Source organism: Haliotis rubra, unplaced genomic scaffold (assembly GCF_003918875.1).
Source record: "Haliotis rubra isolate DU_JTF1 unplaced genomic scaffold, ASM391887v1 Scf133, whole genome shotgun sequence".
In the NCBI taxonomy this organism is placed as follows: Eukaryota; Metazoa; Mollusca; class Gastropoda; order Lepetellida; family Haliotidae; genus Haliotis; species Haliotis rubra.
In genome coordinates this window covers 337,245-354,743 of record NW_025765259.1, presented here as the reverse complement: position 1 = coordinate 354,743, position 17,499 = coordinate 337,245, and the positions used below count along the sequence as shown (strand labels likewise).

Genomic DNA, 17,499 nt, shown 5'->3' with positions numbered 1-17,499 from the left:
GGCGTGATAGGCAGGGGTGGACAGGAAGACAGGAAGAGGGTTGAAGTGGTGGTTAGCAAGGGTGGACAGGAAGGCAGGCAGAGGGTTGAAGAGGTGGTAGGCAAGGGTGGACAGACAGGCACAAGGGTGAAGGCGTGGTAGACAAGGGTTGACAGGAAGACAGGAAGAGGGTTGAAGGTGTGGTAGATAAGGGTTGACAGGAAGACAGGAAGAGGGTTGAAGGGATGGTAGACAAGGGTTGACAGGAAGACAGAAAGAGGGTTGAAGGTGTGGTAGATAAGGGTTGACAGGAAGAGGGTTGAAGGGATGGTAGATAAGGGTTGACAGGAAGACAGGAAGATGGTTGAAGGGATGGTAGATAAGGGTTGACAGGAAGACAGGAAGAGGGTTGAAGGGATGGTAGACAAGGGTTGACAGGAAGACAGGAAGAGGGTTGAAGGGATGGTAGACAAGGGTGGACAGGAAGACAGAAAGAGGGTTGAAGGGATGGTAGACAAGGGTTGACAGGAAGAGGGTTGAAGGGATGGTAGACAAGGGTTGACAGGAAGACAGGAAGAAGGTTGAAGGGATGGTAGACAAGGGTTGACAGGAAGACAGGAAGAGGGTTGAAGGTGTGGTAGACAAGGGTTGACAGGAAGACAGGAAGAGGGTTGAAGGGATGGTAGATAAGGATTGACAGGAAGATAGGAAGATGGTTGAAGGGATGGTAGATAAGGGTTGACAGGAAGATGGTTGAAGGGATGGTAGACAAGGGTTGACAGGAAGACAGGAAGAGGGTTGAAGGGATGGTAGACAAGGGTTGACAGGAAGAAGGTTGAAGGGATGGTAGACAAGGGTTGACAGGAAGACAGGAAGAGGGTTGAAGGGATGGTAGACAAGGGTTGACAGGAAGAGGGTTGAAGGGATGGTAGACAAGGGTTGACAGGAAGACAGGAAGAGGGTTGAAGGGATGGTAGACAAGGGTTGACAGGAAGACAGGAAGAGGTTGAAGGGATGGTAGACAAGGGTTGACAGGAGGACAGGAAGAGGGTTGAAGGTGTGGTAGATAAGGGTTGACAGGAAGACAGGAAGAGGGTTGAAGGGATGGTAGATAAGGGTTGACAGGAAGACAGGAAGAGGGTTGAAAGTGTGGTTAGCAAGGGTGGACAGGAAGACAGGAAGAGGGTTGAAGTGGTGGTTAGCAAGGGTGGACAGGAAGGCAGGCAGAGGGTTGAAGAGGTGGATGGGAATGTAGGTAGTTGGTGGATGGGAATGTAGGTAGTGGGTGGAGTGAGTGAGTGAGTATGGTTTTACGCTGCTTTTAGCAATATTCCAGCAATATCACGGGGGGGTACACCAGAAATGGGCTTCACACATTGTACCCATGTGGGGAATCGAACCCGGTCTTGGGTGGATGGGAAGTGATGAGCAAAATGCTTTAACCACTATGGACTACCCCACCGGGAAGGTAGTGGGTGGATGGGAAGGTAGGGGTGGATGGGAGTGGGTGGATGGGAAGGTAGGTTGTGGATGGATGGGAAGGTAGGCAGTGGTGGATGGGAAGGTAGGTTGTGGGTGGATGGGAAGGTAGGTAGTGGGTGGATGGGAAGGTAGGCAGGTGATGGATGGAGTGGTAGGCAGAGATGGGATGGGGTTTGATTTATAAATAAAGAAGAGTATTTTGACACCGACATTTCAGATAAACTTTTGTTTCAGAATTGGAACACATCAGCCAAACATTTGGATGATGTGAACACATTGGCAAAATATGTCTCTGACCAAGACACATTGGCTCTACATGTTTCTCAGGACATGACACCTCAGTGTCTCAGAACGAAAACATATCTTGGTCTCACGTCCTTCTGGTACACTATGACAAACCATTTCTTTTCTAATTCCTCAAGAGCTAGAATTTCCCTGATGAGACTGTAGTCGGAAAAATCTTCAGAAAACATAATTAGCTACAGAGTTTTATTAAATCTCCTTCTGCCACGTGCTGGTGGATATAACTGAAGATCAATTGGTTTGTTTCTTGCCACTCTGAACCTTCATTTCTCTACGCATTACCTCAATTACACTTAGTTATATGTTGAGAAGAAAACATGACGGAAAGCAAGGAGTGTTTTCAGACTAATTTATTAACCAAACACAAAAATCTTAAATACCTTTCAAACACACTTTTCATGATCCCAGTTAGACATATGTAATGTATATCTTGCAGAGGTTATTAACTTGAAAATGAGGCTCTTAAAAGCAACAAGATTTATCAGTGCCACTAGAGCCTAACTGTTCATCATTGAGCTGCAGGTACAGTTGTAAGTTTGTTCCCATTGAATAAAAATAACATTTCAGGGTGGTGAAGTAGGGAGCCTAGTGGTTGAAGCGTTTGCTCAGCACAAAGAAGACCCGGGCTCGATTCCCAACATATTCCCCAAAACATGGAACATTGTGGGAATATAGACCGTCCAGCCCTCGTACATTGTATTCCCCAAAACATGGAACATAGTGGGAATATAGACCGTCCAGCCCTCGTCACATTGTATTCCTCAAAACATGGAACATAGTGGGAATATAGACCGTCCAGCCCTCGTACATTGTATTCCCCAAAACATAGAACATAGTGGGAATATAGACCGTCCAGCCCTCGTTCCTCAATACATTGTATTCCCCAAAACATAGAACATAGTGGGAATATAGACCGCCCAGCCCCTCATGGAACATAGTGGGAATATAGACCATTGTATTCCCCAAAACATGGAACATAGTGGGAATATAGACCGTCCAGCCCTCGTGACATTGTATTCTTTCAAAACATGGAACATAGTGGGAATATAGACGTCAGACATTGTATTCCCCAAAACATGGAACATAGTGGGAATATAGACCGTCCCCAGCCCTCATGGAACATAGTGGGACATTGTATTCCCCAAAACATGGAACATAGTGGGAATATAGACCGTCCAGCCCCACTCGTTGTACATTGTATTCCCCAAAACATGGAACATAGTGGGAATATAGACCATCCAGCCCTCGTACATTGTATTCCCCAAAACATGGAACATAGTGGGAATATAGACCGTCCAGCCCTTTGTATTCCCCAAAACATGGAACATAGTGGGAATACATTGTATTGTATTCCCAAAACATGGAACATAGTGGGAATATAGACTGTCCAGCCCCTCACTTTGTACATTGTATTCCCCAAAACATGGAACATAGTGGGAATATAGACCGTCATAGAGCCCTTTTGCACTTAGCCCCCCAAAACATGGAACATAGTGGGAATATAGACAGTCAACTTTTCACTTGTATTACATTGTATTCCCCAAAACATGGAACATAGTGGGAATATAGACCATAGTGGAATATGGACCGTCCAGCCCTTTTCACTTTGTACATTGTATTCCCCAAAACATGGAACATAGTGGGAATATAGACTGTCAAGCCCTCGTACATTGTATTCCCCAAAACATGGAACATAGTGGGAATATAGACTGTCAAGCCCTTTTCACTTATTGTATTCCCCAAACATATGGGAATATAGACCGGTCCATCAGGAATATAGACCATGGAACATAGTGGGAATATAGACCGTCACCCTTTTGTATTCACTTGGGTATTGTATTCCCCAAAACATGGAACATAGTGGGAATATAGACCGTCCAGCCCTTTTCACTTCGTACATTGTATTCCCCAAAACATGGAACATAGTGGGAATATAGACCGTCCAGTCCTTTTCACTTCGTACATTGTATTCCCCAAAACATGGAACATAGTGGGAATATAGACCGTCCAGCCCTTTTCACCATCGTTGTATCTTCGTACATTGTATTCCCCAAAACATGGAACATAGTGGGAATATAGACCGTCCAGTCCTTTTCACCTCGTACATTGTATTCCCCAAAACCTCATATATGGAACTCTTGAAAGAGAAAACAAATCACTAGCCTTTACACTTGCTCTAAATCAATAGGCTGAAAACCGCCTCTCTCGGAAATGTTCTTTTTTTCTCCAGAGAAGGAACTGATTTTTCTTGCTTAATGGTAAACCTGCTTCCTGCCTATAACATGGGCGCAGATTTTCTTCTCCCCATTATAAGTGCCCATAACGTCATGAGCAGTTATATGTCTCCCAGGTCGTTGTTTCATGGAGTCCATTCTCCTTCAGATATCATGGCAGCAGAAGTCATAGCCATTTGTCATACGGACGGAGTCATAGCTTGATTTATCACATTCTCCAAACTGGGAGATCACTGTTACCATGGGAAGACAGATATTTTAGTTCCTGTATGTGATTAATGTCGACATGGCCTGCCTCATACAAGTCATCATATAGAAACGACAAGTTTCTGAAACTTTCTTCAAGCAAAGCAATTTATATATGTGAAACACAGTTAAAATGTTTAGTTTAGTTTAAACATATTTTATTATCATGTGAAAAGGATCTTTCAACTTATTAAACCCCTCTCCAAGATATTTACAATAACTAATTACATCACAAGCAGTTATTAGAAACAGAGACAGAGAAAGACTGAAAGATAACAGGGGGAAATGTTATAATACAAAAGGTGTATAGAGAGAAGACTACTGGAACTGTTTAGATTTGCATAAATACTGATGTACATTTTTTTAATATAATTTCATTTTTATGACTTGTCAGATCTGCAATGCCGTTTAAAATAACAGATAATGTAATCACATAATTACTACCACATACATCTTGAATAGCTTTAAGCATGATCTTTCTATGTTGATTGTATAAAGAACATTCTAGGAAATAGTGATGAGTAGTTTTGCATGGGTTTCCACATGCGCAGGATGGATCAGTGATTTGCCCTACTCTGTACAGATCGTAACTTACTCTACTAGCTCCATGACGTAGTTGAGTATGTAATATGCTAAATTATCTAATACCGTAAGAAAAGTATGGTGGAGCTGAGTTATGTGATGTTATTATGCTCGTTTTTAACTTTGATAGTGAAGTACAATTTCTTACATCTGTAGATCAATTGTTCCACAATGTTATAGTCGATGGGAAGAACGAGAATTTTTTATTCTTGTTCTTGGCAAGCAGATATTGCCTGAATTTCTTAGATTATATTGACTCCTGGAGCCCACAAACTGAGGAATTATTTCTTTTAGGTAGATTGGACTTGATTACTATTGAACAAAGACAATTTTCTTATTCTTCTACGCTCTGATAGTGCTTCGCCTGTTTCATAATATAGTGAATTAAAAATAGTGAATTAAAAGAAGAATATTTGGGAAGTCCTGTAATAATTCTTGCAGCTTCCATCTGGAGCCTTTTCAATTTTAAACTTAGTTCTTTTCCACAGCCATCCCAGCCTTCACATGCGTACTTAAAGTGAGGTCTTATAAAAACTGTGTAAATCTTTAGAAGTGTATTTCTTTAAGAATATATTTAAGTTTTCTCATTGAGTAAATAATTTTAGAGGTTTTGGAAACAATATTAGATACATGGGAGGACCTTTTGCCATTCGATGAAAGTATTATCCCCAAATGTTTATGATCTTCTACCGTTTCAACAATCTTATCGTCAAATAATAAGTTAATCGAGCAAATATCATCTTTAAGTGAGAAAAGTACTGATTCTGTCTTATCTGGGTTGTATGATATCAACCACTTGTTTGCCCAGTCGTTTAACCTTCTGAGATTTACGTTTAATGAGATTTCTATTCTGTTAAGATTTCCAGAAGCCTTGCCTAATGATATGTCATCTGCAAATAGTCGCGTTATGCAATCTAAGTCATCAGCAATATCATTTATATAAACAATGAATAAAAATGGACCCAACACTGATCCCTGTGGGACGCCAGCCTGGAGTAACCTTGGTTTAGACAGGGCTCCATTAACAAAGACCTTTTGATAGCGATTACATATGTAATTACATAACCACTCTAACAATCTACCTTTAATACCATACATTTTCAATTTATGTGTAAGCCCTCTGTGCCAAACACGATCAAAAGCCTTCGAAAAATCACAAAAGACCATACAATATTGGTCCTTTTCATCTAGAGCTTGGCATATTTGATGATATATTTCAATTAATTGATGGACAGGTGAACTCCCAGCTTGAAAACCAGCTTGGTATTTGTACAATAGCTTGTTCTCGTTGAAATAGTTAGATATATGCTTGAATACAACTCTCTCAAACAGTTTACCGACACAACTTATAAGAGATATCGGTCTATAGTTTGATGCCTTAGTTTGGTCACCTTTCTTGAATACAGGCATTACATGTGCTGATTTCCATTCTGATGGATACACACCTTTTCTTAATGACAATTCAAAAAGCAAACATAATGGCGCACTTATTGAATGAGCAGTTTCTTTTAAAAGCTTATGACTTATTCTGTCGGGACCCGCAGCTTTATTCAGTGGCAAACATTTAATTATATCTGTAATTTCCTGTTTAGTCACTGTTATAAATTCTAAAGTGGATTTTGTGTGTCTATCAAATTGAGGAGGAGCCATATTCTCGTCATTTACACAGGAGATCGAGGCCAAGTAGTTATTTATAGATTCAGCTTTATCAATATCTGAGAAAAGCGACGGGTCATCATCATTAGGATATTGTTTGAGAGCGGGAATGCAAGTTGCTGTACCTGAATGTTTTACAACATATCGCAACATTTTCCAGTAAGAGGGTTTATTATTAAAGTGTAATTCAGTGATAAAATCATCAAGATTGGAATACAAATTCTCTTTTGCATGGTATTTCATGGTGTTAACTTTATTTCTCTGTTTCTTATACAATCGAATATCGAAAAGGTTTTGGAGGGGCTTAACACTCCACTCAGCAAAATTCAAACTATACACAGAAAATTATGTTTATAAAGCACACGTTTATAATGGACTGACAGATATAACAAAAAATTTATTTCTGACTACTTGCTGTATATTTTAATGCATACAAGGAACTATGATTATAAAAGTACCTTAGTGGTCAATTTACATTCATTTTATGAAAATGTACTGTAACAGGTGCCTGTTAATTACCCAAGACATGACACCCAATGACTGACGTCATGAGCATCAATCCACTCAGCTGGGATACAATCACAGGCTTATCATAAATGCTAAACATATATATAAAGTTGTCAATTTTCAACATTAAACTTTCTGATTCTCTCACAAGTTTCAAATCTTGCTTGAAAATCTGTTCAAGAGCACTTATTACTAATTCTTCAAACCCACCATTTTGTACATCATCTTCCGATTTTATTGTAGCACCTTAAGCATGCAGTGGCACGTGGATACAGGCACTTTATATATAAATAAATGATTAAATGATTATTATCATTATTATTATTGAATTGAAAATAACTCAATGAAAAACATGCTTTTCTTGATGAAGCATTTTCCAGACCATGTAGTATGTATTATTGTTAAATGTTACATAAGTAATGTTTCTAACATAATCAAACTCAAATCATCATTTGTTCAGTCCCAGGGTTCTGATTCAGGACTGTCCCCTGGCAGCTGTCCAAGATTATATCGAAAACAAGATAAATGTATGTTTTGCAACTCTAGCTGTCATGGCTGACGTATCTTCAGCTATTTTAGGCATCCTATGCATGGGTTCGCAAACATCAGATCCAAAGTCAATATATGCCCACCTCAGACATTGTGTATTAGTTAGGTAATGTGACAGTAATTTCAAAGGTGGTGTATGCTTCACGAGAGAAATGACATTCCTCTGTTTGACAAATTGCATTGCACATTGAATCACCACCCTATCAGTTTGATGTGGTTCACGAGGATGTCTGACCAGCCAACCAGTAACTGTTGTACCAGGAAGGCAGTAGGCTGCAGGATCCTGTTTCCTAACAATTCTTGCATTTCTGTCACATATATATGTGTTTTATTTCCACTTATAGTGTATTTGATGTGGGGCGAAATCATAAATACTGTGTATGTGGGTGATTTTCTTCCGTGTTAAAAGAGGTTTCAGCAACAGATGAGTGAGGACAGAATGCAACAGGAAACCAACTCCGAATCAGTCTGTGATGGCAGTTGTTCAGCTGTGGGGTCTGGAGATGTACCTTTGTCTTGTACATCGACACTGATGATACCAACACCACAAGGTTACTGCACTGCCCCTGTATATAGGTGAGTGAGTGAGTGAGTTTAGGTTTACACCATATTCCAGTTATATGGCGGTCTGTAGATAATCGAATCTGAAGCAGACAATCCAGTGATCAACAGGATGGGCATCGATCTACGCCATTGGGATACGATGACATGTGTCAACCAAGTCAGCAAGCCTGACCACCCGATCCCGTTAGTCGCCTCTTATGACAAGTATGGGTTGCTGAAGATCAATTCTAACCCAGATCTTCATGGGTTCATATATATAGGAAGATAGGTACACAAGGAGAATTAGCATTTAAGTAGAAACTGTAACCTGGTAGATAGGTCGACAAGGCAAATTGCTTGATTGGCAAAGTAAATAGGTAGGTAGGTTGACAAGGCAAATTGCTTGATGGACAAAGTAAATAGGGCCAAACAAAAACAATGTTGTGGTTCTGATTATACTTCTTTAAGATTTAGGGTAGGTAGGAAGGATTTTTTTTTAATACTTTTTTTTTAGAAGTAAAGTACAAACTAATTACAACATTTATCAATGAGTAATTGTTTATTCAATCAAGCTTGCGGCCATCATGTCAACTTTCTCTATCAGAATGACCAATGTCTGTCAGTGCTGGGAAAAAAACAGTGGTATCTGAAAGCTTATTTTATTCATACATTCATACTGCTTAAAGAAAATAGTGTCGGCAGCAAAAATTCAAGGGTCAGTCAGGTAATCGGAACCACAACATTTCTTTTTAGGCCTGGGTAGATAAGTCGACAAGGCAAATTGCGGGAAAGCGGTAGGTAAACCGAGTAAGAAGGTAGACAGGAAGGACACCCATGAAACCACAACTGCAAGTGTGTCAGTTTCACATGTATTTCTGTCAAGTAGCAAGATTACAAAGACGTGTGCAGTCATATACAGGGTCTGACATATCACAACTACTTTCATTGCCATGCAACATGGGGAAAGTCCACAAAAGGCAAACACATAGGCACGGTGATGTTTCCTTGGCAACATGATATACCAAGCAAACCATCTCATCTCGATACAAACATCAGCTAACAAAGAAGAGAACTGAAATTAAATGATGGAAACCTTTCTTCTGAATTATAACTCTACAATGCTGCTTTCAGATGACTGGAGACACTGCCTGATGAACGTGATGTTTTAACTGTGCCATGGAATACAGAATGCTTGTACAAGACTTGATGGCTCCACTCTCAGACAAGGAGGTTTGACATTTGAAACATATTGCTCAATATACAACCAGAAATAAAATGAATTAAATAGTGCTTGGATTCTGTGACAATAATGTCCATAATGACCTTTACAGAAGACTGTCAAATATCCACTCTGAAATCAAAGGAATAGTTTAAGATCCTACAGAGCTCAGATTAAGATCCCAACAAAGCTCAGTTTAAGATCCCTACAAAGATCAGTTTAAAATCCCTATGATCGCAATTTAAAATCCCTACTGAGCTCAGTTTAAGATCCCTACAGACCTTGGTTTAAGATCCTTACAGAGCTCCTCAGTTTAAGATCCCTACAAAGCTCAGTTAAAGATCCCAACAAAGCTCAGTTTAGGATCCCTATGGGCTCAGTTTCAGATCCCTATAGGGCACAGTTTAAGATCCCTACAGAGGTCAGTTTAAGATCCCTACAGAGGTCAGTTTAAGATCCCGACAGAGGTCAGTTTAAGATCCCTACAGAGGTCAGTTTAAGATCCCTATAGAGGTCAGTTTAAGATCCCGACAGAGGTCAGTTTAAGATCCCGACAGAGGTCAGTTTAAGATCCCTGCAGAGGTCAATTTAAGATCCCTACAGGGTACAGTTTAAGATCCCTACAGGGTACAGTTTAAGATCCCTACAGGGTACAGTTTAAGATCCCTACAGGGTTGACAGTAAGATCCCTACTGGGTACAGTTTAAGATCCCTACAGGGTACAGTTTAAGATCCCTACAGGGTACAGTTTAAGATCCCTACAGGGTACAGTTTAAGATCCCTGCAGGGTACAGTTTAAGATCCCTACAGAGGTCAGTTTAAGATCCTGACAGAGGTCAGTTTAAGATCCCTGCAGAGGTCAATTTAAGGTCCCTACAGAGCACAGGTATAGATCCCTACTCAGACCAGTTAAAGAGCCATACTTAACCATTAAAGATGCCAACATCAGGTGAGCCTGACTCTGACCTCCAAACATGTCCACAACTTATTTGTTCTCATTAAATACAGCCTGCATGTAACAGAGGTGCCACACTGGAGGTGTCTTCATGCGACATCTACTGACAAGGGTTGTTTAAAACAATACAACCTACCTCATAGTAGCGGTGCAGACAGAGTACACTGAATGAGGAAGTATTACAGGCAACAGGTAGAAAATGACATAATAAGGTGTAAAGTGTGCTGAGATTATTTACACAAGTTAATCAGCAAGTTGTGACAGGTGCCTACATGTCACTGTTCCTGGCAACCTCACAAAACTATCTCATATTTAGAATTAAACAATAATATCCTACAAGAAACTGCTCAGTACTGCATTCATGGTGATTACTTAACATTGCCGATTTACATTGTGATCTAATTGACAGAAATATTTCAGATTTCAGTGTTACACAACAAATACAATTAAGATGGTTATCAAACACATCTACTCACATTCTACAGTCATGCACTTGACGAATGGTGTCCTGTCCGTCAGATATTCACATCCCTATCAGGGGATATCTGTATCTTGTGAAACTAGTTATACGTGTGAGGAAGGAAGTCAAGAGGAATACTTTACAAGTTTATTTACAAAGTGACATCAGTGACCTCTCAGTCATTTACACACAGTGGGAGACACAAGGCAGATTTTACACCAAGCCAGCACACTTTGTCCTATGTTTTCATTGCCATAAATACACAATAACATTAAGACAATAATCAGCAATAATAGATTAGGCTACATATTTACTTGGTAATGTAAACAATACACAGTATATGATCATACAACATCTGTCAGTGACATCGTGCAACTTAAACCCTGCCAATCAGCTAACAGTAATCTGTTAGTTAAGTAACATAAAGTTCATTTATTTAATCATACATGTCTGAGCATTGTCTGAACCATACTTTGTCATTTCTGTGAGTGTTAGCTTGTCAAGAACTGGGCAACGAAGGAGATGTAGAGTTTTTCATGCCTCACCATACAAGGTTAGAAATCAATAAACAAATAATAATTCTGTGGAGATAGGGCCCAAGTCATGGTGACCTCTTTGACATACCCCTTCACACTATGTATAAAGATGAGATTGGACCCAGGTCATGGTGACCTCTTTGACATACCCCTTCACACTATGTATAAAGATGAGATAGGACCCAGGTCATGGTGACCTCTTTGACACACCCCTTAACACTATGTATGAAGATGAGATAGGACCCAGGTCATGTTGACCTCTTTTTTACTACACCCTTTGAGATTTTAAGTATGAAATGACTGGCCTCAAATTGAATCTATCAAACTATGAATAGACAAATAGTAAGTTACTGCAAAGTAGACAACTGAATTGAGCTAATTTTCTGAAATGACAAACTTGTAGGGCAAGGCAGGTCACGAGATTCAAGGCACTTAAAGCCTATACAATTTGAATATAGTCAGACACACATCCAGCCACACTCCTGGATATGCCCTCACCCTCCTCTATTTTCCAGATATAAACCCACACTAACTGCCAAACTTAATTATTAACAGCTACTTACTAACCACACTAACAAACACAGAGATAACTGCTGGAGTGCCCAGGTCAAGCAAGAGACTGTATCTACTGCCTGCTCAATATATTGGGTGCAACATTTGTTGGTTGTTTAACGCTGCACTCAGCCATATTCCAGCTATATGGAGGTGGTCTGTAAACAACTGAGTCTGGACCAGATAATCCAGTGACCAACATCATGAGCATCGATCTATATACACTGGGCTATGATAACATTAGGGCTGTAACGATGCATCGCACTATCGATGGATTGCAATTGCTGAGTTTCCGATAGCAATTAATCGATGGTAGAAACGAAAAACTATCGATGCATCAATAGTACGTGTGAATATCGATATATTAGTAATTAACTTCCGTTGATAAAAATGCACAGCACAAAATACAGGAAGTAACAGCTTCCTTCACTTTGATTAAGAGTTATCTGCCCCTGTTACCTCTTAAACAAACTTGATCTGGGTTTCATGTTTCTTGTCAGTTATTTAAAGAGACTGAAATTACTTCAGCTTGTTTATATTTCATATCAACTGTACATTCATTTGGGAAATGACTTCAAATGAGACAATTCAAGAAAAGGAAAACGACTATTGCAATAGTTAAAGGTCACATGCAACCAAAAAATCAAACATAATTAAAACACAATTATCACTTATTCATGACATATAATATACATTGCTGGTAATGAAAAAACATATTAACAAATTTATAAGTGTACAATCGCAAATCAAAAGTGCAAAATTGTGTACTTCGGTTTACTTCCCAAGAAACAAAGCAGCCGGGATACCCAACCCAGTCAGAGCGGGTGGGTGTGCACTCAAGTGTAACGGCTGGTTCATTTGCAGATGCCTTCACGGCTCATTGTGTGTGTATATATAGAGATGTTGGGTTTTGTAAATACATGCTCATTTTTTGTGTATAACATTTTGCAATCAACAGACATCATAACATGTCATGTGTTCAAGTATCACACCTGCCTGTCTGTGTAATTACATAATGTGACAGAGACCGAACTCAGGCCATAAATCAATGCATTTTGTTTATGGCGTATAGCCTGATTGGTGTTAAGTTCAAATTGCATGTGGTCAGTGATAGCAGCTGTGTATTGAATATTGTCATTAGCAGACAGGCAGGCAGACACACAGGTGTCAATAAAACAAGACATTGAGTTTTGTCTGTGACAACGACATATCTATATCACAGTTAGAAATTCTGTCAACGCTAAATAATGACATTGCTTTTAAGTATCGAACTGAGAAAGTGACTCGGTAGAAAAGAACGTGTGGTGAAATAGACAAATGAAATTATATAAACAGTTAATTTACTGTCATAACATATAAAAAGCTCGCGCCTGTGAGATATCAACAAAACATTAGAAAAATAGCTCACACCAAAGCCTTCACCGAGTATTCACCCGACAGCCCGGCTTCCAAGCTGCGCCAAACCTATTTCACTGCTTGCGTGCTATGGCGCAGCCCAGCTGTTGAAACCCGTTTTCCCCAGAAAAGTCTGGGAAAAATTAGTGAAATGTTTGAACTCCGATTTTGCGCGGTTTTTTTCATCGCGTTATTTTTTAACTTTATAAGTTGAATTTGCATTTTTGACGATTTGTTTCGGTAAGTCCATACCGAAAGGTATCAGAATCTGCAAAGTTGTGTTTTACGTTGCATGTGACCTTTTAGAATAGTATTGCAATAGTTGGTCGCAATAGTATCTTGCAATAAACTATCACTATCGCAATAGTTATTTCCCCCTCAATAGACACCCCTAGATAACATGCCAACCAATTCAAATCAGCGAGTCTAACCACCCATATCGCTATTTGCCTCTGACAACAAACATTGGTTACTGAAGACCTGGGCCTAGATTTTCGAAATGTTTGTAGCCCTAAGAATTCTTAATTTTGATCATAGCCAATGTGTTAAGAATGGGCTTAAGACATTCGTAGAGCTACGATGTTTCAACTATCTAGGCCCAGTTCTAACCCGAATCTTCACGGGTGGGGTACAACTTGAGCATGTAGGTTAAGTCAATCGTAGAGCTATGATGTTTCAACTATCTAGGCCCAGTTCTAACCCGAATCTTCACGGGTGGGGTACAACTTGAGCATGTAGGTTAAGACAATCGTAGAGCTACGATGTTTCAACTATCTAGGCCCAGTTCTAACCCGAATCTTCACGGGTGGGGTACAACTTGAGCATGTAGGTTAAGACAATCGTAGAGCTACGATGTTTCAACTATCTAGGCCCAGTTCTAACCCGAATCTTCACGGGTGGGGTACAACTTGAGCATGTAGGTTAAGACAATCGAGCTACGATGTTTCAACTATCTAGGCCCAGTTCTAACCCGAATCTTCACGGGTGGGGTACAACTTGAGCATGTAGGTTAAGACAATCGCAGAGCTACGATGTTTCAACTATCTAGGCCCAGTTCTAACCCGAATCTTCACGGGTGGGGTACAACTCGAGCATGTCGGCAATACTAACACATCCACGGATGTCGTAGGGGCATTGGTGCAGTGATGTCATTGAGTGGGAGTGAGTTGTATGTAACACTGGTCTCAACAGTCTATCTGTCATATCACAGCATTTCGGCTGGATGTGTGCTAACAAACAAAGAAACACAATCAGGCTAGACTTGTATTTGAAACATCATAAGTTTGTCTCTCACTGAGGATGATATCAGCCATCTCACCTACTGATTAAGGATGATATCAGCCATCTCACCTACAGTCTAATGATATCAGCCATTTCACCTACTGTCTAATGATATCAGCCATTTCACCTACTGTCTAAGGATGACATCAGCCATTTCACCTACTGATTAAGGATATCAGCCATCTCACCTACTGATTAAGGATATCAGCCATCTCACCTACTGATTAAGGATGACATCAGCCATCTCACCTACTGTCTAATGATATCAGCCATTTCACCTAATGTCTAAGGATGACATCAGCCATTTCACCTACTGTCTAATGATATCAGCCATTTCACCTACTAAGGATGACATCAGCCATTTCACCTACTGTCTAATGATATCAGCCATCTCACCTACTGATTAAGGATGACATCAGCCATCTCACATACTGTCTAATAATATCAGCCATGTCACCTACTAATGATGATATCAGCAATCTCACCTACTGCCTATTAGGATGATATCAGCCATCTCACCTACTGTCTAATGATATCAGCCATGTCACCTACTGCCTATGATGATATTAGCCATATCATCTATTGTCCAAGTATGATATCAGCAATCTCACCTACTGCCTAATGATATCAGCCATCTCACCTACTGTCTATGATGATATCAGCCATCTCACCTACTGCCTATGATGATATCAGCCATATCACCTACTGCCTATTAGGATATCAGCCATCTCACCTACTGCCTATGATGATATCAGCCATCTCACCTACTGCCTATGATGATATCAGCCATCTCACCTACTGCCTATGATATCAGCCATCTTACCTACTGCCTATTAGGATGGCTATGATGATATCAGCAATCTCACCTACTGAATAAGGATGATATCAGCCATGTCACCTACTGTCTAATGATATCAGCCATGTCACCTACTGCCTATGATGATATTAGCCATATCATCTATTGTCCAAGTATGATATCAGCCATCTCACCTACTGCCTAAGGATATCAGCCATCTCACCTACTGTCTATGATGATATCAGCCATGTCACCTACTGCCTATGATGATATCAGCCATATACCCTACTGCCTATGATGATATCAGCCATCTCACCCACTGCCTTTTAGGATATCAGCCATCTCACCTACTGCCTATGATGATATCAGCCATCTCACTACTGCCTATGATATCAGCCATGTCACCTACTGCCTATTAGGATGCCTATGATGATATCAGCCATCTCACCCACTGACTATGATGATATCTCACCTACTGCCTATGATGATATCTCACCTACTGCCTATGATGATATCAGCCATCTCACCTACTGCCTATGATGATATCAGCCATCTCACCTACTGCCTATGATGATATTAGCCATATCACCTACTGCCTATGATGATATCAGCTCACCTACTGCCTATGATGATATCAGCCATCTCACCTACTGCCTATGATGATATCTAGCCATCTCACTGCTACTGGATGGCTATGATGATATCAGCCATCTCACCTACTGAATATGATGATATCAGCAATCTCACACTAATACCATGCACCTATGATGATATCAGCCATATCACCTACTGCCTATGATGATATCAGCCATGTCACCTACTGCCTATGATGATATCAGCCATCTCACCTACTGTCTCAGCAATCTCACCTGATGATATCAGCCATGTCACCTACTGCCTATGATGATACATCAGCCATCTCACCTACTGCCTATTAGGATATCAGCCATGCCACCTATCACCTACCTACTGATGATGATATCAGCCATATCACCTACCTACTGCCTATATGATGATATCAGCCATGCCATGCCTATGTGATATCACCTACTGCCTATGATGATATCAGCCATCTCACCTACTGCCTATGATGATATCAGCCATATCACCTACTGCCTATGATGATATCAGCCATCTCACCTACTCACTACGGATGATATCAGCCATCTCACCCACTGAATAAGAATGATATCAGCCATATCACCTACTGCCTATGATGATATCAGCCATGTCACCTACTGCCTATGATGATACCAGCCATGTCACCTACTGCCTATGATGATATCAGCCATATCACCTACTGCCTATGATGATATCAGCCATCTCACCTACTGCCTATGATGATATCAGCCATATCACCTACTGCCTATGATGATATCAGCCATCTCACCTACTGCCTATGATGATATCAGCCATGTCACCTACTCACTCAGGATGATATCAGGATGATATCAGCCATCTCACCCGCTGAATAAGGATGATATCAGCCATGTCACCTACTGCCTATGATGATATCAGCCATGTCACCTACTGACTAAGGATGACTTAGCACTGAAACCTCATCATCTGTATTAGGTCACGGACACCTTAGGCAAAACACCAGGTGTCCATGGACATGAACAATGACCAGTATATCTCGGTCACATATTAGAAAATCAGAAGATTATTTTATGTGGCCTTAAGAATGTATCATCCAGTCAAAATGAATTGCTAGAGACTGCAAATGCAGCTTTGCGTACTGTACCCATCCTGGGGATAAAGCCCGGATCATCAGCATTACGAGGAAACACTTTTCCACTGGGCTACCCCATGACACCCTGGCTTCAGTAGTGGTGTGACTGGTATGGGAACATGGGGCCGAGATTTGAAGTGCTGAATGTACTACTTGATCATAGAATACACAGATGTACAGAATTAAAGGCTGGTCCACGTCACCAAGGAAGAAACAAATGCCTATCCTATCCCAAGTACCACCCACCATTTTCTCCAGCGTGTTGGAGACGACAGCATCCCACTGAGTAAACACACTGTGTAAACACAGACACATTGACATAGATTTTACAGGGGCTTCAGTAGCTGATAATGTGGTGTGGTGATATCACAGCAACACTGTCTGGGGTTGTGTTGGTCCGACCAACTGCAATCAATAAATCCATAAACAGGGTAAGGATTTCACAGGAGCTTCCATTGCTTCTCCAACATGTGCTTGTTTCACAGCTACAGC

At 40.5% G+C, this 17,499-nt stretch overlaps 1 protein-coding gene and 1 long non-coding RNA gene across 2 annotated transcripts in view; both read right to left on the bottom strand.

Annotated features, from left to right (window-relative positions):
• Window positions 1-17,499, bottom strand: part of LOC124267657 (tumor protein p53-inducible protein 11-like) — a 309,559-nt gene that overhangs the window by 112,837 nt on the left and 179,223 nt on the right. The gene's annotated exons all lie outside the window — the stretch shown is intronic.
• LOC124267661 lies at window positions 6,215-16,042 on the bottom strand. The gene is made up of 4 exons (XR_006896097.1): window positions 16,031-16,042; window positions 11,811-11,813; window positions 7,255-7,267; window positions 6,215-6,276 (listed from the first exon to the last, which is right to left on the bottom strand). It is a non-coding gene; the product is annotated as an uncharacterized LOC124267661 (long non-coding RNA).